Consider the following 20239-nt stretch of genomic DNA (forward strand, 5'->3'; position numbering starts at 1 on the left):
TGCCACCAATTATCCAAAACCACCATTAATGCATATAAAAACATAATTAAAACATAGTAAAACCATAATCAATCATTTATAACCAAAACCCCCATATCATATATGAAAATCCAAAATCATACAACATTTAAATCATAAAAACATTGTATAAAACTATGCCTTTAGTTGGAACTAACAATAAGGAAAGAGAACATGCCTTAATTGACAAAGTAGATGGAGAGAAACCACCAACAAGATCCCTAATTTAGTCCTCTAGTTGAAACCCTAGCCTTCATGATTCAAAGCATTTGAGAGAATTATATAGTGTTTAGGAAGAGTTTCTAAGTGTTAAAGAATATAATAATAGGGTAAATAACCTCCAAATAGGAATATAAGTCGTGGGACCTTATTAGAGTAAGTGGAGAAATATCCAGAATACCCCTACTTAAGTTGTACAAAATCTCATCACAGGGGTACGACTGACCCTCATGAGTCATACTCTTCAATATGAGTGATACCCACCATTCACATCATAAGCCTTAACCCTTGGACCCAATACTACCCTGTGTATGACTCATCTTACCCAAGTAGTATTGATAGTATACGATCCATACCCTTCACTCGTATCCCTGGGAAGATAGAATCACTGAAGGTTTAAATACTATCCACTATACGAGTCCTGGGTACGACTCGTACCCTAGATTATGGCTCTTGGTGAGCCATTCATACTCAGATCCAACTTAAGTTACCAATTCTAAGGTTAAGTGAAGGAACCAAATAATCTTTATCTAAACATATGACTTGTACCACCAAGTTGTACCTATTTCAGTGACCAAAATCCATCCCACCAACCAACACTGGTTAGCATATGACTAGACCATACCATTTGTAACCCAATATACGGCTCGTATCCATGATTCATATTGGGTCCAGAAACCAATATTCCTAAAAATTTTCTAAGGTCCAAAAATTAAGGTGTTTCAAGATGGGTTATTTATTGGAAAATCAAACTAGTAGTAAGACTATTTTGATTTCTTCTAATATATGACCTATCTATTGCAATAGATGGGTCATTTGTTGGAAGAAATCAAACAAGTAGTAAGACTGTTTTAATTTCTTCCAACAAATAGCCCATCTATTGCAACAGCTGGGTTAAGACCTATTTTGATTTCTTCTAATAGATGACTAATCCATTGCAATAGATGGGTCATCTTTTAGAAGACCTATTTTGTTTTCTTCCATCAAATAACCTATTTATTGTAATACATAGATCATCTATTGGAAGAAATCAAATTAGTAGTAGGACCTATTTTGATTTCTTCCAATAGATGACCCATCTATTGCACTAGGTGGGCTCTCTATTAGAAGACCTATTTTGATTTATTCCAACAGATGACCCATCTGTTGTAACAGATGGGTCATTTATTAGATAAAATCAAGCTAGTTAACCAATAGATATGTAGTTATTTCCAACATATTATATATTTGTTGGGCAACATTATACATCAACAATAATAAGAACACCATCAACAACAACACTAAGTTGTTATATCACTACACAGACCAATACCAATGTTTTTGATTTTTCCAATACACCACCAACAACACCAACACCACCAACAACACTAGCAACACCAATATAATATAACATACCTAAAACAAAAAGAACACCAACAAAACAAATAAAAAAATAACACCAACAACACACACCAACAGCACCAATAAATACCAAGTGAAGTGATTCAATACAACAACGTAAATAATAAAACAAATTGCCACAACAGATATCTCTGAAAAAAGTAAAAGTTCAAGTTTGTGTTATTTTATAGAAATATTTGAGAGCAGAACAGCAATAATAAAAAAAGATATTCCATTTACGTAAATCACCATATTAAGAGCACGACTACCACAAATTAGGAATTTCTTGGCTTCTTCTTTCTTTTTTGAGCATCAAAATTCAAAATTGTTAACCCATACTTGATGATAATACAAATAAAGTTCTTCTTTTTCTTCATTAAATAAAAAATCCTAATTTTTTAAAAAACAAAAAAGATAGAGTTATACCTACAAAGAGACAGAAAGCTAGCAACAAAGGAAGCAAAAAGTTGAATGTGGGTTCTCTCAAACAACTGATGTGGTAAAAAATGAAGCAAAATCTATACATTGTGAATGTTTGAGGAAATCTGTTAGAAAAAAGAGTTGAGTTGTTGAGAGAAGAGAGAAGTGGAAATGTTAGAGTGAGATATTTTTTTTAAAACTGATGTACCGTAAATGATTGCTCTTTATTTTTATTACATTATTTAGAGTTGTGGTTTAGTTTGTATATTAGTGAAGATTAACATGTTTTGAAAATGTTAATTTGGTCTCAGTCAACTTAATCAATTATTTAAAGGGCTTTTGACACTTGCCTTTGGTCAATGTCACCAATATTTACTTGGAGACTTAAATGACTCCTTTTATTCAATTTTCTCTAAATAACTTAATGTCTTTGAGGTCAATAATAGCCATTCACTAATATGAGTCAATAGCATAAAAACCACTAGTGTATTAGGGATAAGTTCAACAACCAGTAATATGACTTTGGCAAGTAATAGATAAAAAAAATTGGCATTATTACCTCCAACATTTAACATAGTATCCACACTATGACATTTTTTAAAAATGTTGTTTAAAATAATATAAGTAATATTAAAATGCACATTACCCAATATTTCTATCCCCGGCTGTCACATATTTAGTATATTTCAATCACGTTGTGGTCAATTATAAATAAAAAAAGAAAGTGATGCTTTATAAATGACAATAACTTATCCTTTTTATATCCACTTTGATACAAACAATGAGCAATTGCATAGAGAAGGAGAAAAAATAAAATATCAATGTAGAAAAATTGAAGAAGAGAAGGGAAAGGAATAGGTCTATGTAACAGGAGAAAGTGGTTATCTTGGATCATGGATTGTTACGCGACTTCTTCAATTTGGTTATTCTGTCAATGCCATTATTAGATCTCATCCAAGTAATTTTGTTATTCCTACGATCAATTGACTTCTTTCATAAGCTCATCTTATCAATTGTCATTTTAATCCTATAGAGTTAATGCTTACATTTACCTTTCTTACTATTTTGGATAGCCTTTATATTGAATATCATACTTTGACCTGACCTTGATATCATAAGTAAATAGTAAATATCAAACTTGAACTGGTCATTAAATATCATAACTAAATAGTAAGTGCCAGACTTGAACCAGTCTTTAAATATCATAAGTGAATATCAATTATCAAACTTGAATTGGTCTTTAAAGTAAATGCAAGTTACAAAGTCTAAGAATCGAAAAGATACCTAAATCATCCCAGGGTCCAATAATATATTTAAAATAATGAAAGAAGGCCTTCTAGATCTACAATGAGCTAATTAAGATATTTGATCTTAATAAAGATAGCGAAACCCACTACTTAACCCCAAAATTTAATACTAAGGTGATTTCTACCCAAAAAGAAGACTAAGATTTCCAATTTCTACTACTAAGTGTTAAATAAGATTAGTAATTCCTATCGAAATAATTTAACTTAAGAGAAGAAAGAATTAGTTAATTCTACCTAAATTGACTCTTTAAGCAGCTAAATATTCTAAATTTTTACAAAATATCTAACCAAGCCATAAATTTTAAACTAAATCTATAATAATCTACACCAATACCATAATAAAGCTCAATCTATGAGTATTAGGTTGTTTTTTTTATTTCATCTTATTTTCATAGTTTAGAACTTTTATATATTTGTCCCAAGTCATTTATTACTTGCTAGTTTCCTATGTGTCAAAGTCCTCGCTGGTTCAAATTAGCTAATAGGCAAAAACTTTAGTCAAACGACCTCATATGTAAATTCTTGGTTTGGGTCTTCAAGCTCCCGAACTCATTTCGAGCTATTGACCTAACATTAGGAAAAATAGTAAGTGGGTGTGAGACCCACTTTTCATTGAAACGACCTTGAATGAAAATTTTGACTTCATCATTGAGTTTGGAACATTGAATTTGATAGGTTTGCATAGTTTATTTGTCTTTATGAGCTTCTAAATGAATCTCGAGGGGTTGGTGGGGACTTGGAAATTCCAAGCCTCAGATGGTGTGTGTTGTATCATGTACATGACCATCTAGTTTATTAAGTGATTTTTTTTGGCCCAACGATATTGCATAAGTGAAGCGCATATTCCATAAGCGAATGCTGCTTAAGTGATACCAGTGTTACTTATAATACTTATGCTTAGACAGTGAGTGCCGCTTAAGTGATACTTTGTTGCTTAAGCGATGTTCGCTTAAGTGGCCCGGTGTGCACTTAAGCGACATCTGTGAGCCTGGGAAGGGTATACATACCCCACTTAGCTTGATTTTCACCATTATCTTCTAGTTTTTAAAGATGCAAATGCTACAAAGTGGAAAAACTTGGTAGAATTAAATGTGGGTGATTGTGGAGCTTTAGTATAATTAATTATGCATTTCTTATATACAGTACGATTCCATTATTTTTATGATTCTTTTGCTAAAATTCCTAAAAGCTTGGGGAATTGATTCTATCACCATCAGAGCTCGAAATTTACCCATTTTTAAGGATGAATATTACTTGAGAATAGGGGGATATTATGTTGGTTTTGAAAGTGAAATTCTACGAATGGGTCTCATATGAAATTTTTATGTAATTTTGGACCTGAAGTATAATAGTGCAATATGGGTATCATTGTTTTTATATTGATGAGTAGATTATGATTTTGATACTGTGGCACCTTGTGAAAGCTTCTTAAAAAAGGAAATCGATGGTTTAGTACATTCTTTGGGCTTTTTTTCAACATCAGGTAGGCTAGGTTTACCCTCCTAATAGATTGAGCTACTTTGTAGTATGATTATGATAATATGCTAGATATGGAATGAGCTTTAGGTGTTTGATGTATGATTGATAATATTTGGGTTAACTAGACTGTTTAGGCCACCTTTAAATAGTAATTTTAGGGATAATTGACATAGTGCTCATGTTTGAGGTATGATAATTGACATTAGGGATTATTTAATATCTAGAAATTTTTAGATACGTTAACCTAGTCTTGGTAGAATTTGCCTAGAAATGGATTTCGGAGATTATAAAAAGTCTCCTTTGTCCCACATTAGGTCAAGGCTTGTGTTAACTTTTGTAGGCTTATTTACACATTATATACCCCTATTAATGCTTATTTTGGGACTTTGAAGATATTAGATGCTTATTGATTATGCTAGTTTGGTAATTGAGAGTTAGTGCTAATTTTGAGTAAGTTTTGATGGATAATTATGGTGATTTAGTGATATGGCTTATGATTATGGCTTATTTATATGATCTAATGACATATGAATCCTGATTTGAGTCTAACTATTGATGATGATAATGATACATATATATGTATGATTTTTAATTCAAGTTTGACATATGATGATGATGTTGACAATATGAGTTCCGATTTAAGTCTGACGAATGATGGTAATAAGGATGATAATATTGAGTTTTGGTTCAACTTTGACATTTTTGGAGTTATTTATGATATGATATGATTAGATGGATTCTTGGTTATGGCATGATAACTTGGTAATTTGTGGTTATTTACTTTTCTTGATTGTTCCTTCAGGCTTATGGGGCCTGCGTTGGATTGTTTACTTTTCCACACTATTGGCTTGTTGGGTCTAATTTAGTAGTTATAATGGTGTGATTTATACGTTACTTTTTATATTTATTTATTGATGTACAATGGTGTTAGAGCTTATTTCTAGGTTTTCCCTCTCACTTTGACTTAGATTATTTTATCTTGTGTCTTATTATACATATATCATGATTTATCTTAGTCAAACGATGATGCGTATTGAGTACCCATGGTTTTGGTACTCATACTACACTTCTATACCTTTTTTGTGTAGATTTAAGCACTAGTAGTTATCGTTGATTCAATGATCATACTGAGTTAATTTCAGACATAGAGTGAGCTCTCAGAGTTAGAGTTTTCTTTTTTCCTTTTTTTTTATCCATGTCTAGTCTTTCATATTTAAGACAGATTGTATTTGACTATTCAGTATAAATAATTTAGTTGTAGTAGCTCTTCTACCAATATTACTAAGTCTTGGGATGGTTATTGCTCTTTTATCTATTATATTAGACTGTTATGACTGCTTTATTGTTCTTTTAGCTCTTTAAATGTTTATTTTCAACTTTTAGCCCATCACCAATGGCTCCGATCTATAGTTTGGCTTATCTACTAATGAGATAAAATAGGTGCCATCATGACTCATAAATGAGGTCATGAAATATTGGTATTAGAGCTTAGGATTCACCAATATTAAGAGAAATTGTCAAGTAGAGTCTCATGGATTAAAATAATGATGTCTGCATATTATCCTTGGGAGGCTATAGGAAAATCTTATGAGTTCTTTATTTCTTTCACTTATTTTGTGCTAACTATATGAGTTTATTTCTAAAGCATTCCTTTGATTTCACTCTTTCGCATATAGTTAGGACATATGCTACCACTACACGAGATGGGGGTCCCAAGACAAAGCCTAGGAACCCTATTGTTGTTCGTGGATGACTTAAAGGTCATGGATATCTTAGGGATATGTCCCCAGCTAGGGGATAGGATAGAAAACCTTCACTAAACCTTATTCCTGCCCCTAGGTAAAAGATTTTTTTGACCCAGCCAACAGTGGGATAAGGACTAGCCCAGGCTCTACTAAGGTTTATTTTTTCTTCAGTGCTTATGGATGATTTGGTTTAACTTTTGTTATTAGTTTTTGGTGCACTATCTAATGGTAGACAATCTGCAGATTAGACTGGTATTGAGGTTAGGACGCATCCTATAGCTGTGGCTCCAAGAGTTGAGGTCCATTCTCTGGTAGTTATCTGACTGGTGGTTTCTTAGCCTACTATGTCTATTGAGGAGAAGAAGATGTTGGGTATGTTCTTCAGATTGGCTCCGCCTAAGTTTTTTGGTGCACCAGGCAAGGATGTGTATGAATTCTTGATTGCTTATAAGGATAAGCTCCATAATTTGGCTCTAGTTGAGACTCATGGTGTGAATTACACTACTTTTTAGTTTTACTTGGTAGCTTAATATTAATGGAAAGGTTATCTTGATTCCAGGCTAGCTGGATCACCCTCATTGACATAGACTCAGTTCTTTAAGATCTTCTTAGAGAAGTACATACCTTGTAGTCTTAGGGATTATTTGAAGGATCAATTCTCGAGGTTGGATTAGGGATCCATGATAGTTGTAGAGTATGAGGCTCAATTTAATGAGTTAGCTAGGCATGTTACCTCTATTCTAACTACATAGCAAAGTTTGTTCCTTTATTTGGGGATTGAGACTTTATCTTTGTATGCCTACAAAGAGTTTGGTTGTTACGAGTAGGTATTTTAATGTGGTTTCTAATCATGCTCAGGTTATAGAGGAGATGTATTGCAAGGCCCAAGGGGGTAACGATAAAAGGTCATATTATTAGTGTATTTTTAGTGGGTGATATAGTGGCTCATGGTTTAGAGTCAATAGTTCTTAGGGTAAGTACCCTTGATGTCAGTCATATAGCATCAGGGTCAGTCTAGTAGGCTCGTTTAGGCTATTCTATAGATTACCTATAGAGCTCAATCTATTTTTGGTGATCGTTCTGGCCAGGGTAGTGGTCAGTCTTTAAGAGGTTTATTTTTGGTTATTCTAGTCATGGTGGTTATTCCTAGTCAATCAAATCATCTAGTTTCAGTACTATACTTGGGCATATTATAGTTGTGAAGGCTTTGGCCATTTCTCAAGAGAGTGTCCCAGTTGCGGAGACAATTATTTCTTTAGTTTAGAGTGTTCCACTAATTTGGGAAGTTTCGTGCCCCCTATCTAGAGTGGTAAGAATAGTTGTAGGAGTGGTCCTGAGGGTGATATGGAGGTTCTCAAGCAGGTAGGACAAGAGATCAGTCAGGATCCCAGCTAAGTGGTGAGCATGGTTAGTTATATATAGTAGTTGCTCGACCCAATGTTGAGTCTTTGGGTTTTGTTATTGCAATTACATCTTCGTGTGCCATCAGTCGGCTTTTGCTTTATTTGATCTATGATCCATTTATTCTTCTGTGTCTACTTATTATGCCCCGCGGTTAGAGTTATCTTAGGATTCATTATTTATGTCATTATGTATATCTACTATCATTGGTGATTTTTTAGTAGTGGATCTAATTTCAAATCATGTTTTGTAACTATTTGAGAGGTTGATACATATGTTGATCTTAACATATTATACATGGGAGATTTTGATATGATTCTGGGCATAGACTAGCTATCCCACTATCATGTGGTCCTGGATTATTTTGCAAAGACTATTACCTTTGTCATGCCTATCGTACCCTCGGTCGTGTGGCAGAGAGTACTTAGCTGCGAGTCAATGGGGATCATTTCTTATATTCATGGTAGGAGGATTATTTTAAGGCATTTTGAGTCTTATCTCGCTTATATTTATGATGTTAGTATGGATAATCTGTCATTTAACTCTGTTCCTATGGTTTATGAGTTTTTTGATGTTTTCCTTACCAATCTAGCTGGCTTTTTTCTTGAACGTGATATTGAGTTTGTTATTATTCTTGAGCTAGACACCCGACCTATTTTTATAGCACCTTACCATATGGCTCCTGTCGAGCTTAAGGAGCTGAATTCTCATCTTTAAGATCTTTTAGGTAAAGCTTTCACTAGATTGAGTGTGCCTTCTTTAGGAGCTCCTGTATTGTTTATGAAGAAGATGGATAGTTCCATGCATATGTGTATTGATTATAGGCATCTTAATAAGGTGATGGTGAAGAACTAATAGCCTATGCCTCGCATTGATGATCTATTTGACCAATTCCAAGGAGCAATGGTGTTCTCTAAGATTTATTTAAGGTTTGGTTACCATCAATTGAGAATTCCTATTGAGGATATACCAAAGACAGCCTTTAGGACCCGTTATTGTCATTATGAGTTCCTAGTGATATATTTTGGATTGACTAATGCCCCAGCCACATTTATGGATTTGATGAAATATATGTTCAGGACTTATTTGGATTCCTTTTTGATTGTGTTCATCAATGACATCCTTGTGTATTTGAGGAGTAGAGAGGAGCATATTTAGTATTTAAGGGTTATGCTCTATATTTTGAGAGATCATATGATTTTTGCCAAATTTTCTAAGTGTGAGTTTTGGCTTGAGTTGGAAACATTCCTTAGGAATGTCCTCTCTAAGGATGGGATTATTGTAGACCTGATGAAGATTGAGGTTATTCATATTGGCACAGACCTACATCTCTATTGAAGGTTCATAGCTTCATGAGTTTGGATGGTTACTATAGACAGTTCATGTAGAGTTTTGCTACTATTACAGTACTGATGACCACATTAACTTAGAAGGAGTTTCCTTTTTTATAGTCCAAGGAGTATGACTTTGAAAGCTCATATGAAATCTCAAAGGATTTCTTTAGCTCCTATTTTGGCTCTTTCTGTTGAGGATGAGAGATTCACCATGTATTATGATGCTTCTGGTGTCGGTTAGTATTGTGTATTAATGCAGCAGGGTCGCGTTATTTCTTATGCATTGAAATAGTTGAAGGTGCATGAGTGTAGCCACCCTACTCATGATTTTGAGTTGGCGATAGTAGTTTTCGCACTTAAGATTTAGAGACATTATCTTTGTGGCATACATTATGAGATCTTTACAGAACATCATAGTCTTCAACATCATATGACCTAGAGAGAACTTAATTCTAGGTAGCTTAGATGGATGGAGTTTCTTAAGGATTATGACATCTCTATCTTGTTCATTCGAGAAAGGCGGACATGGTAGTGGACACCTTGAGCTGGAAGGCGATGAGTAGGGTAGCTTTGTTTGTATAATAATTTCTCAGAGGTTGTTGGCACAAGACATTTAGTCCTTAGCCAACTTAATGATGCGACTCAATATTTCATACCGCAGGAGGATTTTAGCAAATGTTGAGATGGTCTTCGCTATTTGAGCAGATTCAGAGTCGTCAATTTGAGTATAAGATCTTTGCATTATTCGTGACCAGGTGTTGAGTGATGAGTCCAAAAGGGCTTCCATAGATTTTGAGGGTGTCGTAAGATTTGATAATGGTATTTGTGTTTCAAGGGTTAATGACTTGATTCAGTCGATTTAGAATGAGACTCACAACTCTAAATATTCTATTAACCCGGGTACAACCAAGATGTATAACGATTTAACACAATATTATTAGTGGAGTGGTATGAAGAGAGATTTGTTGGAGTTTGTAGCTCGTCACCTATGTTGTCAACAGATGAAGTCCAAATATCAGAAACTTGGTGGCTTGATTCAGAGATTGCCCATTCTCGAGTGGAAGAGGAAGAAGATTACCATGAACTTTACTAGTAGTTTTCCTTGTACTTTCTATGGTTCTAATGGTATTTAGGTCATTATGGATCAGTTGACCAAGTCGGTACACTTTATTCCTATTTAGATATCCTTCAGTGCTGAGAGGTTATCCCATATCTGTATTGGTGTGATAGTCTATTTTCATGGTGTGCCTAAATCTATCATTTTGGAATAGGGTTTAGTTTTTACTTCTAGCCTTTGGAGAGCTTTCCAGGAGGAGTTCGACACAAAGGTGTATCTTTGTTAGACCCTACAAAAATCGTAAGCTTAATTTCGTCCTTTAGGCTTGTCAAGGGTCCCAGACTTAGAATATTTTAGCTAAATACTCAGACTTAGTGTCATTTCAACCTACAAAGGTTGGCAATCTTATTTTATGACCTTTATGTTCATTAAATGTTGATGTTTAGTTTGATTCATAATCAAGAATATCCGTAGGTGTCTCCAGACAAGTTTCAGATTTTTCGAACTTCGTTTGAACCACCATTGAAATCCCAAAATAGTGAATCAACGCGATCTTGGTGCACCTCTTCGACTATCACGTTGATTATTAATTTTCCTTGCTACCAACATCCAATTCTAGTGAATCGATGTGAACATAGCACGACGCATTGGCTATCGTGTCTATGCAATCGATGCACCACGTTGATCTGCGCGTCGGTAACCCAATTTTTTGTCATTAAAAGACCGCATTCTTGGGGGTATTTAGATCTTTTCTCTCGATCCTCAGCCCCCAAAACACGAAGTTAAACTCCTTATAGAGTAAATATAGTCATTCTTTCTCAAATTTGCTCAAGAACAAAACCCTAGAAGATCCAATTTCAAATCAAGAACTCAAGATTCAACCATAAGCTTTCAAAAATTCTTTAACAAAGGTATGTGAAGTGTTCATCCAAGGGTTCTTTCCAACCTTGGAGTCCAAGAATCTCTTTTGAACTTCAAGTAATTGATTTCTAATTTCTATGATTGGAATTAAAGTGTATCCATAATTGCTATTTGTATTAAGTTCCTAATTCATGATTATATAATTCATGATTATATGTATATATATATATATATGTATATATCATGTGAAATTGATCATTATGTGTGTACATTCATGTGAATCGATGATAAACCCTTGACTTATGAAATTAGAGATGAATTATGATGCTCACTTGTTGTTCAATACTATGTGCATATGCTATGCTCCCCAAGTGTTTGATAAATTGTCTATGTGAACTATTAAGAGAATGAAACCATGTCAAGTTAGCTTATATGCAAGTTATATCATGCAAGTGTTTGTCAAAACGCCCCAATGAATGAATTATGATCAAGTTCATAGTTTATATGTTTCATGTTATGCCATGTCTCTTAATTTATGCTATCGAGTCCTGGGGGTACTTGTACCCAATAATTTAGCCAATTACCTAGAGCCATGGTCAGTCATAGAATAGTATCAGTTACGACATGATCAGTAGAAATCTCAGTCAGTTATAGAACTCAGGAAAATTCAGTAGAATCCATACTACTCCAGTCTAATTCAGTATCCAGTTCAGACCTCGGTAAACTCAGTCAGCTAACAAAATTCAGTGGTATTTTATCAGTCAACAGAACTCAATAAACTCAGTTCTGTTAAGCTAAACAGTATTCTTAGTAACCGTTTAGTCCAACTACCTAGTATAGACTAGAAATCAGTTTAGAGTCTATTTAGTTGGGAGTAGGATTCAACACCAAGTTAACCTAGGGATGGGGGCATTCCTATCAGCAAAGGGTTTGACCCTTAGTATCAATCCCTATGTTAAATAACTACGTAGCCAGTGTAGGTTGATGTATATTCCTGCCAGATATTATGAGGGTTGATACTTCTCATCCAGGTTATCCTGCCAGCGAGTGTTGACGTAAAAGCTTCCTATCAGAAAGGGTTAGCTCACAGCTTGTCCTTACCCATGGTACGGTACTGACACCCTTCCAACTGGGATTACAGGATGGAACCCAAATTAGTTAGAGAAGAGGAATGTCAGTTAGATGATTACCTTCCACAGTTTCAGCTTCAGTTCCAGTCTGAGTCTCAGAATAGAACTCAATTTAGTTTTACAGATTCAGAACTATCAAACATAGTCACTCAGCTTAGTACGAAACTCAGTATGGTTCCACAATATTCCTAACTATCAAATATATTTATTTAGATAATCAGTAATACAATATTCGTGAATACAATTATTGGTTATCAATATTCCGCATCAGTACTCAGTATTAGCACAATCTCAGTTACAGTCTATGTGTTCATGCATGTACTCTTACTCAGTCATACTTATGTTATTTTGTTATTATTGTGAATGCATATGAATCCATGCATACCAGCCTACCTCACTGAGCATACCAGTATATTCAAAGTACTGATGCATACTTTGCTTTGCCCTATAATGTTTTATATCATAGATTCAGACGCACAAGCTCTAGAGCACCCTTAGCAGTTCAGATTGTCATCCTTCAGAGTAGTGGTGAGTTCTCATATTTTGAGTACATGCTTATTATTTACAGTACTTCAGTTTTATTTTAGTAGATGGAGTTAGTTGGGGGCTTGTCCCATCAACTCCACAGTTCAGATAGTTAGAGGCTTTTTTAGACGAGTATTTTCAGACAGTTGTTTAGTTTTTAATTTTGATGCCACATTCAGATTTATTTATAGATTTGAACCTTATAGCATATTTTTCTACCTATTTTTGCATAATTACAGTATTTATTACTCAATTATTACAGCAGGTAATAGTCATGGGTTAGCTTGTGGTCCTTCTAGATTATGAGCACCGTGTAGCATCTAGGGTACAGACTCAGGGCATTACAAATTGGGTGTCAAAGATTAAGGTTTAATAGTTTCCTAGGAAGTCGGAAATCCACATTTAGTAGAGTCTTATGCATGGGAGTGTTGCGCACCACACTTATGGACAAGAGGCTACGAGATATTTTAGGAAAAGTCTCCCTTCTTTCAGTATTCATGTCATGTGAGTGAGCATGAGATCTAGTTATACTCTCTTTCTAATCCTATCTTATCTTTCGTTAATGGAGTATGCCTTTAGAGAGGACTCGAGGAAGAGGAATGGGAGATCCCTCAGCCCCTCAGCCAGTCTAGCCAGATCCTTTGGGCAAACCTATATCTTATGCAAAGTTCAAAGTAGCCTTCACCACCCTAACTCATTCTGTACAACCTAGAATAAATGTCCAGTTGTGGTTCCATCCAACCCAGTGTCTAATACTACTGCTGCCAGAATTTGGGACTTCACCTGAATAAACCCTCCATCATTTATCGGGTCTAAGTCAGATAAGAATCCTCAAGAATTTCTTGATCAGGTGTAGAAGGTTATAGATATCTTGGGGGTGACTGCTATTGAAAGCACTAATTTGGCTGCATATCAGTTACAGGATGTGGCTAACTCATGGTTCAAATAGTGAAAAGCAGAAAGGGTTGCAGATGCAGGGCCCATAGAAAGAGAGGAGTTTGCAATTGCTTTTTTGGATAGGTTCTTTCTGCTAGAGTTGAGGGAAGCGGAGGCGTTGGAGTTTATAAACCTAAGGCAGGGCAATATGACAGTGCAGGAGTATTCTCTTAAGTTTACTCAGTTAGCCAGATATGCCCCGTATGTTATAGCAGATAACAGATAGAAGATGAGTAAGTTTGTATCAGGAATATCTAGTAGCGTGGTCAAGAAGTGTAGGACCGCAATGATTATTAAAAGGATAGACATAGCAAGGCTCATGGTCTATGATCAACAGATAGAGAAGGCCAAGAATAATGAGAAGGAGAGAGAGAATAAGAGGGTGAGAATAGGTAGTTTCAATTTTGCTCAGCCTATGTCAAGGGGTAAGAATTATTCTCAGTTCTGCCTGAAATCCTCTATTCTAGCTCCTTCCTCAGCCAGTACTCCAGTGCCAAAATTTAGAGATGGAAACCGAGATAGGACATCAGGCCCTAAACCCCAGGGCAGTATTAGCAGTGCCCGAACCAATCCCTTTTGCCAGAAGTATGGCAAAAACTACCAGGGTATATACAGAGCTAGTAGCGATGTGTGTTTTAGATATGGTAATCCAGCCCACAGGGTCAGACAGTGTCCTCAGAGTCATTTATAAAGTCAGCATAACTATCTCCTAGCTCAGTCTGATCTCCCGAATCAGCAGGGTGCCTCTTCCAGTGCCACGAACAGGCAACGCCTAAACAACTCTATGCTTTGCAGTCCTGAAAAGATTAGGAAAGTTCTTTTGATGTGGTCACTGGTATGTTGAAAGTTTTCTATTTGCATGTTTACACTTTTTTAGATCCAGGAGCTTCTTTATCTTTTGTTACTCTATATATACCAGATGATTTTGGAGTCAGTCCTAAAATTCTAGCAGAGCCCTTCTCAGTCTCTACCTGAGTGGGTAAATCTATCATAGCTCAGCAGATATTTAGTAACTATCCAGTTATGATATCTCAGAAAGTCACTTCAATAGATTTAGTCGAATTAGAGATGACTGATTTTGATGTCATTCTCGATATGGATTGGTTTCATTCCTGCTATGCCTCAGTTGACTGCAGAAACAGAATTGTCCAATTTTAGTTTCTGAATAAATCCATCCTAGAGTGGAAGGGTAATACTTCATCACTTAGGGGTTAACTTATTTCTTACCTTTAATCTAGAAAGATAATATCTAAGGGATGTGTCTACTATCTCGTTCGAGTCCAGGACTCTAGTTCACAAACCCCTACTCTTGAATCAGTTAGCATGTGAATTCCCAAATGTATTTCCCAAAGACTTTCCTGGAGTCCCTCCCGAAAGCGAAATTGATTTCGTAATTAATCTTCTCCCAGATTCTCAACCCATATTTATCTTGCCATATAGAATGGCTCTACCAGAACTCAGAGAATTAAAGGAGCAGTTAAAGGATCTCTTAGATAACGGATTCATCAGACCCAGTGTGTCCCCGTAGGGTGCACTAGTTTTATTCATGCGTAATAAAGATAGTTCCCTTGGATGTGCATAGATTACCACCTGTTAAACAAAGTTATGATCAAGAACAAGTATCCACTCCCTAGAATCAATGACTTGTTTGACTAACTTTAGAGTGCCAGTTATTTCTCTAAGATAGACCTCAAATCAGGATATCATCAGCTCAGAGTCAAGGAAAGTAACATCCCAAAATTAGCTTTCTGAACTCAGTGTGGTCACTTTAAATTCGTAGTCATGTCCATTGGTCTTACCAATTCCCCAGCGGCCTTCATAGAGTCGATGAACCGTGTGTTTAAGCATTGCTTAGACATGCTTATCATAGTATTCATAGATGACATTCTTGTTTACTCCCGTGTGAATAGGATCATGCAGATAATCTCAAAATCGTATTGCAGACTCTCAGGAACCATCAGTTATTCACTAAATTTAGTAAGTGTAAATTTCTTCTAAGGTCAGTATCATTCCTTGGACATATTATTTTCGGTGATGGCATTAGAGTTGATCCCCAAAAGATTAAAGCAGTAAGAAATTGGCCCAGGCCTATTTCCCTATCAGATATCAGGAGTTTCTTAGGTTTGGCTAGATATTACTAACGGTTTGTGCAGGTATTTTCATTATTGCATCTCTTATGTCCAGATTGACTCAGAATAAAGTCAAGTTTCAATGGTCAGATCTTGTGAGAAGAGTTTTCAGGAGTTAAAGACTCGACTCACTACAACTCTAGTTTTGACACTACCAGATGGTTCTGATAGTTTTGTTGTGTATTATGATGCTTCTAGAGTTGGATTAGGTTATGTTTTGTTGTAGAGAGGTAAGGTCATAGCCTATGCCTCTAGACAGCTTAAGTCCTATGAGAAGAACTATCCTACTTACGATCTTGAGTTCGCAGCAATAGTGTTTGCCTTAAAGATTTGGAGGCACTATTTATATGGTGTACACGTTGATGTGTTCATTGATCATAAGAGCCTGTAGCATGTGTTCTCCTAGAAAGACCTAAACCTCTATTAGAGAAGGGGATTGGAGTTTTTGAAAGACTATAACATAAGTATTCTGTATAATCCGGGCAAGTCCAACGTAGAGGTCGAAACCCTTAGAAGAATGTCGATGGGTAGTATTGCTTTTGCGGAGGAAAGTAAGAAGAAGTTAGGTCAGGAAGTCCATCAGTTAACTCGCTAGGTGTCTACTTAGTTGATTCAACAGAAAGTAGTATGTGGGTGCAAAGTAGCTCAAAATTATCCCTAGTTTCTTAAGTGAAGAAAAAATAGGATAAGGATCCCTGTCTAGTCCAGTTGAAGGAATCAAATAGAAATCAGAAGGTAGAGGTTTTCTCCCAAGGAAAAGATGCTGTTTTGCGTTATCAGGGTCATCTGTGTATGTCAGGTGTAGATGACTTAAGGCAGATAATTCTTGCAGAGGCACATAGCGTGCGTTACTCTATTCATCCACGGGCCACGAAGATGTACAGCAATTTGTGGGAGATCTATTGGTGGAGTAGATGAAAAGAGACATTGTGGAGTTTGCGGTTAAGTGCTCAATATGTCAGCAGGTTAAGATTAAGCATCAGAAGCCTAGTGGGTCCATGAAGGAGTTTAGTATTCCTACTTGGAAAGAGGAAGAAGTGAACACGTACTTTGTGATGGGCTAGCCTCGTACTCGTCGTCAGCATGATTCAGTTTGGGTCATTATAGATAGGATGAACAAATCAGCTCATTTCTTTCCAGTTCATACCTTCTATTTAATTGAAGATTACGCCAAACTCTATATTAGGGAGTTGGTCAGATTACACGGTGTTTCGTTGTCCATTATCTCAGATAGAGGTACCCAGTTCACCTCTTATTTCTTGAAAGTATTCCAAAATGGTCTTGGTACTCGAGTTCATCTCAGTATAGCCTTTCATCCTAAGACAGATGGTCAAGCATAAAGGACCATTCAGACCTTAGAAAATATGCTGCGAGCATGTGTGATAAACTTTAAAGATAGTTGGGATGACCAATTTCCTTTGATTGAATTTGCCTATAACGACAACTATGTGTCCAGTATTTAGATGGCTCTATTTAAGGACCTTAATGGAAGGAGGTGTAGATCTCGGTGGTGGTGGTTTAAAGTGGGTGAGGCCATAGTGGTAGGGCCTAACTTAGTGTTTGATACCTTAGAGAAGGTCTAGTTGATTAGGGAAAGGCTTAAGACAACTCAGAGCCGGCATAAATCATACGCAGATATGCGTAGAAAGGATCTTGAGTTTGAGATTAGTGACTATTGACTATGTGTACTTGAAGATCTCTCCTATAAAAGGAGTGAATCCTTTTGGCAAGAAGGGGAAACTCAGTTCCCAATATGTTGGTCCTTACCGAATCCTCAGTCATTTTAGAAAGGTATCTTACGAGCTTGAGTTACCTTCAGATTTATCATCAGTTCATCCAGTGTTCCATATCTCCTTGCTAAAGAAATACATAGGTGACACAGCAGTCGTAGTCCCTATTAAGGGCATAGATATTCAGAACAACCTCTCTTATGAAGAGATCCCAGTCAAAATCCTTGACTATCAGATTCGCAGACTGAGGAACAAAGAAGTTTCTCTAGTCAAAGTTCTTTGGTGAAATTAGTCTATTGAGGGAGCTACTTGGGAAGCAGAAGTAGACGTACGAACCAAGTATCCTCATCTATTCTTTGCTAATCCATCTCATCTCAATGTAATAATTTCCTCAAGCTTAATCAGTTTCATATTCAGATTTCAGTTACAAACTTGGTATCAGTTACTATTACATGTTCAGTTATACGTTCATGAGTCAGTTTAGTCATGTATCCATGCATCAGATATGCATGTTCAGTATATAAATTCAGTTTATCAGTAATCCTAGTCATGCTTCATGAATCAGGTTCAGCTATATCCATGTATCATATATGCATGTTCAGTATGATAATTCAGAATACCAGTAATATCAGTCATATAGTCATGTTCAAGATATTCATGTCTAGTAAGTAAGTCAGTCTCTCAGTATTCTCAGTCTCAGTAGTCACATTCAAGGACGAATGTTCCCAAGGGAGAGATAATGTAAGACCCCGCAAAAATCCTAAGCTTAATTCCATCCTTTAGGCTTGTCAAGGGGTCCCGGAGTTAGAATATTTTAGCTAAGTACTCAGACTTAGTGTCATTTCAACCTACAAAGGTTGGTAATCTTATTTTGTGACCTTTACGTCCATTAAATGTTGATGTTTAGGTTGATTCATGATAAGGAATGTCCGTAGGTGTTTTCGGACAAGTTTTAGATTTTTTAGACTTCGTTTGAAGCTCCTTTGAAATCGCAAAATAGTGAATCAATGTGATCTTGGTGCGCCACAATGACTATCACTTGATTATTATTGTCCCCAGCTACCAGCATCTAATTCCAGTGAATTAACATGAACATGACATAATGCATTGGCTATCGCGTTGATTCCATCAATGCATCGCGTCGACCTGCGTGTCGGTAACCTAATTTTCAGTCATTAAAAGACCTCCTTCTTGGGGGTATTTAAGTAATTTTCCTCAATCCTCAGTCCCCAAAATACTAAATTAAACTCCCTATAGAACAAATATAGTCATTTTTTCTCAAATTTGCTCAAGAACAAAACCCTAGAAGATCTAATTTCAAATCAATAACTCAAGATTCAGCCATAAGCTTTCAGAAATTCTTCAACAAAGGTATGTGAAGTGTTCATCCAAGGGTTCCTTCTATCCTTGGAGTTCAAGAATCTCTTTTGAACTTCAAGTAATTGATTTTATGATTGGAATTGAAGTGTATCCATGATTGCTATTTGGATTAAGTTCCTAATTCATGATTATATATATTTTTATATATATATATATATCATATGAAATTGATCATTATGTGTGTAGATTCATGTGAGTCCATGATAAACCCTTGACTTGTGAAATTAGAGATGAATAATGATGCTCACTTGTTGATCAATACTATATGCATATACTATGCTCACCAACCAAGTGTTTGATAAATTATCCATGTGAACTATTAAGAGAATGAAATCATGTCAAGTTAGCTTTTGCGCAAGTTATATCATGCAAGTGTTTGTCAAAATGCACTAATGAATGAATGATGATCATGTTCACAGTTTACATGTTTCATGTTATGCCATGTCTCTTAATTTATGCTATTGAGTCCTAGAGATACTTGTACCCAACAATTTAGCTGATTACCTAGAGCCATGGTCAGTCATAGAACAGTATCAGTTATGACATGATCAGTAGAACTCTCAGTCAGTTATAGAGCTCAGGAAAACTCAGTCGAATCCATACTAGTCCAGTTTAATTCAGTATCCAGTTCAAACCTCGGTAAACTCTGTCAGCTAAAAGAATTCAGTGTTATTCTGCCAGTCAATGAAACTCAGTGAACTCAGTTCAGTTCAGCTCAACAGTACTCTTAGTAACCATTCAGTCCAGCCTAGTACAAACTAGAAATTAGTTTAGTGTATATTTAGTTGGGAGTAGCATTCAGCACCGAGTTAACCCAGGGATAGGGGCATTCCTATCAGCAGAGGGTTAGACCCTTAGTAGAAATCCCTATGTTATAAAACTACGTAGCCAGTGTAGGTTGAGGTAACTTCCTACCAGACATTATGAGGGATGATACTTCTTATATGAGTTATCCTGCCAGCGAGGGTTGACGGAAGAGCTTCCTATCAGAGAGGGTTAGCTCATAGCTTATCCTTACCCATGGAATGATATTGACACCCTTCCAACTAGGGTTACAGGTTGGACCCTAAATAAGTTAGAGAAGGGGTATGTCGGTTAGATGATTACCTCCCACAGTTTCAGTTCCAATCTCAATCTCAAAATAGAACTCAGTTCAGTTCTTTAGATTCAGAACTATCAGACATAGTC

The sequence above is a fragment of the Capsicum annuum genome, chromosome 1, assembly GCF_002878395.1.
Source record: "Capsicum annuum cultivar UCD-10X-F1 chromosome 1, UCD10Xv1.1, whole genome shotgun sequence".
Classification (NCBI taxonomy): domain Eukaryota; kingdom Viridiplantae; phylum Streptophyta; class Magnoliopsida; order Solanales; family Solanaceae; genus Capsicum; species Capsicum annuum.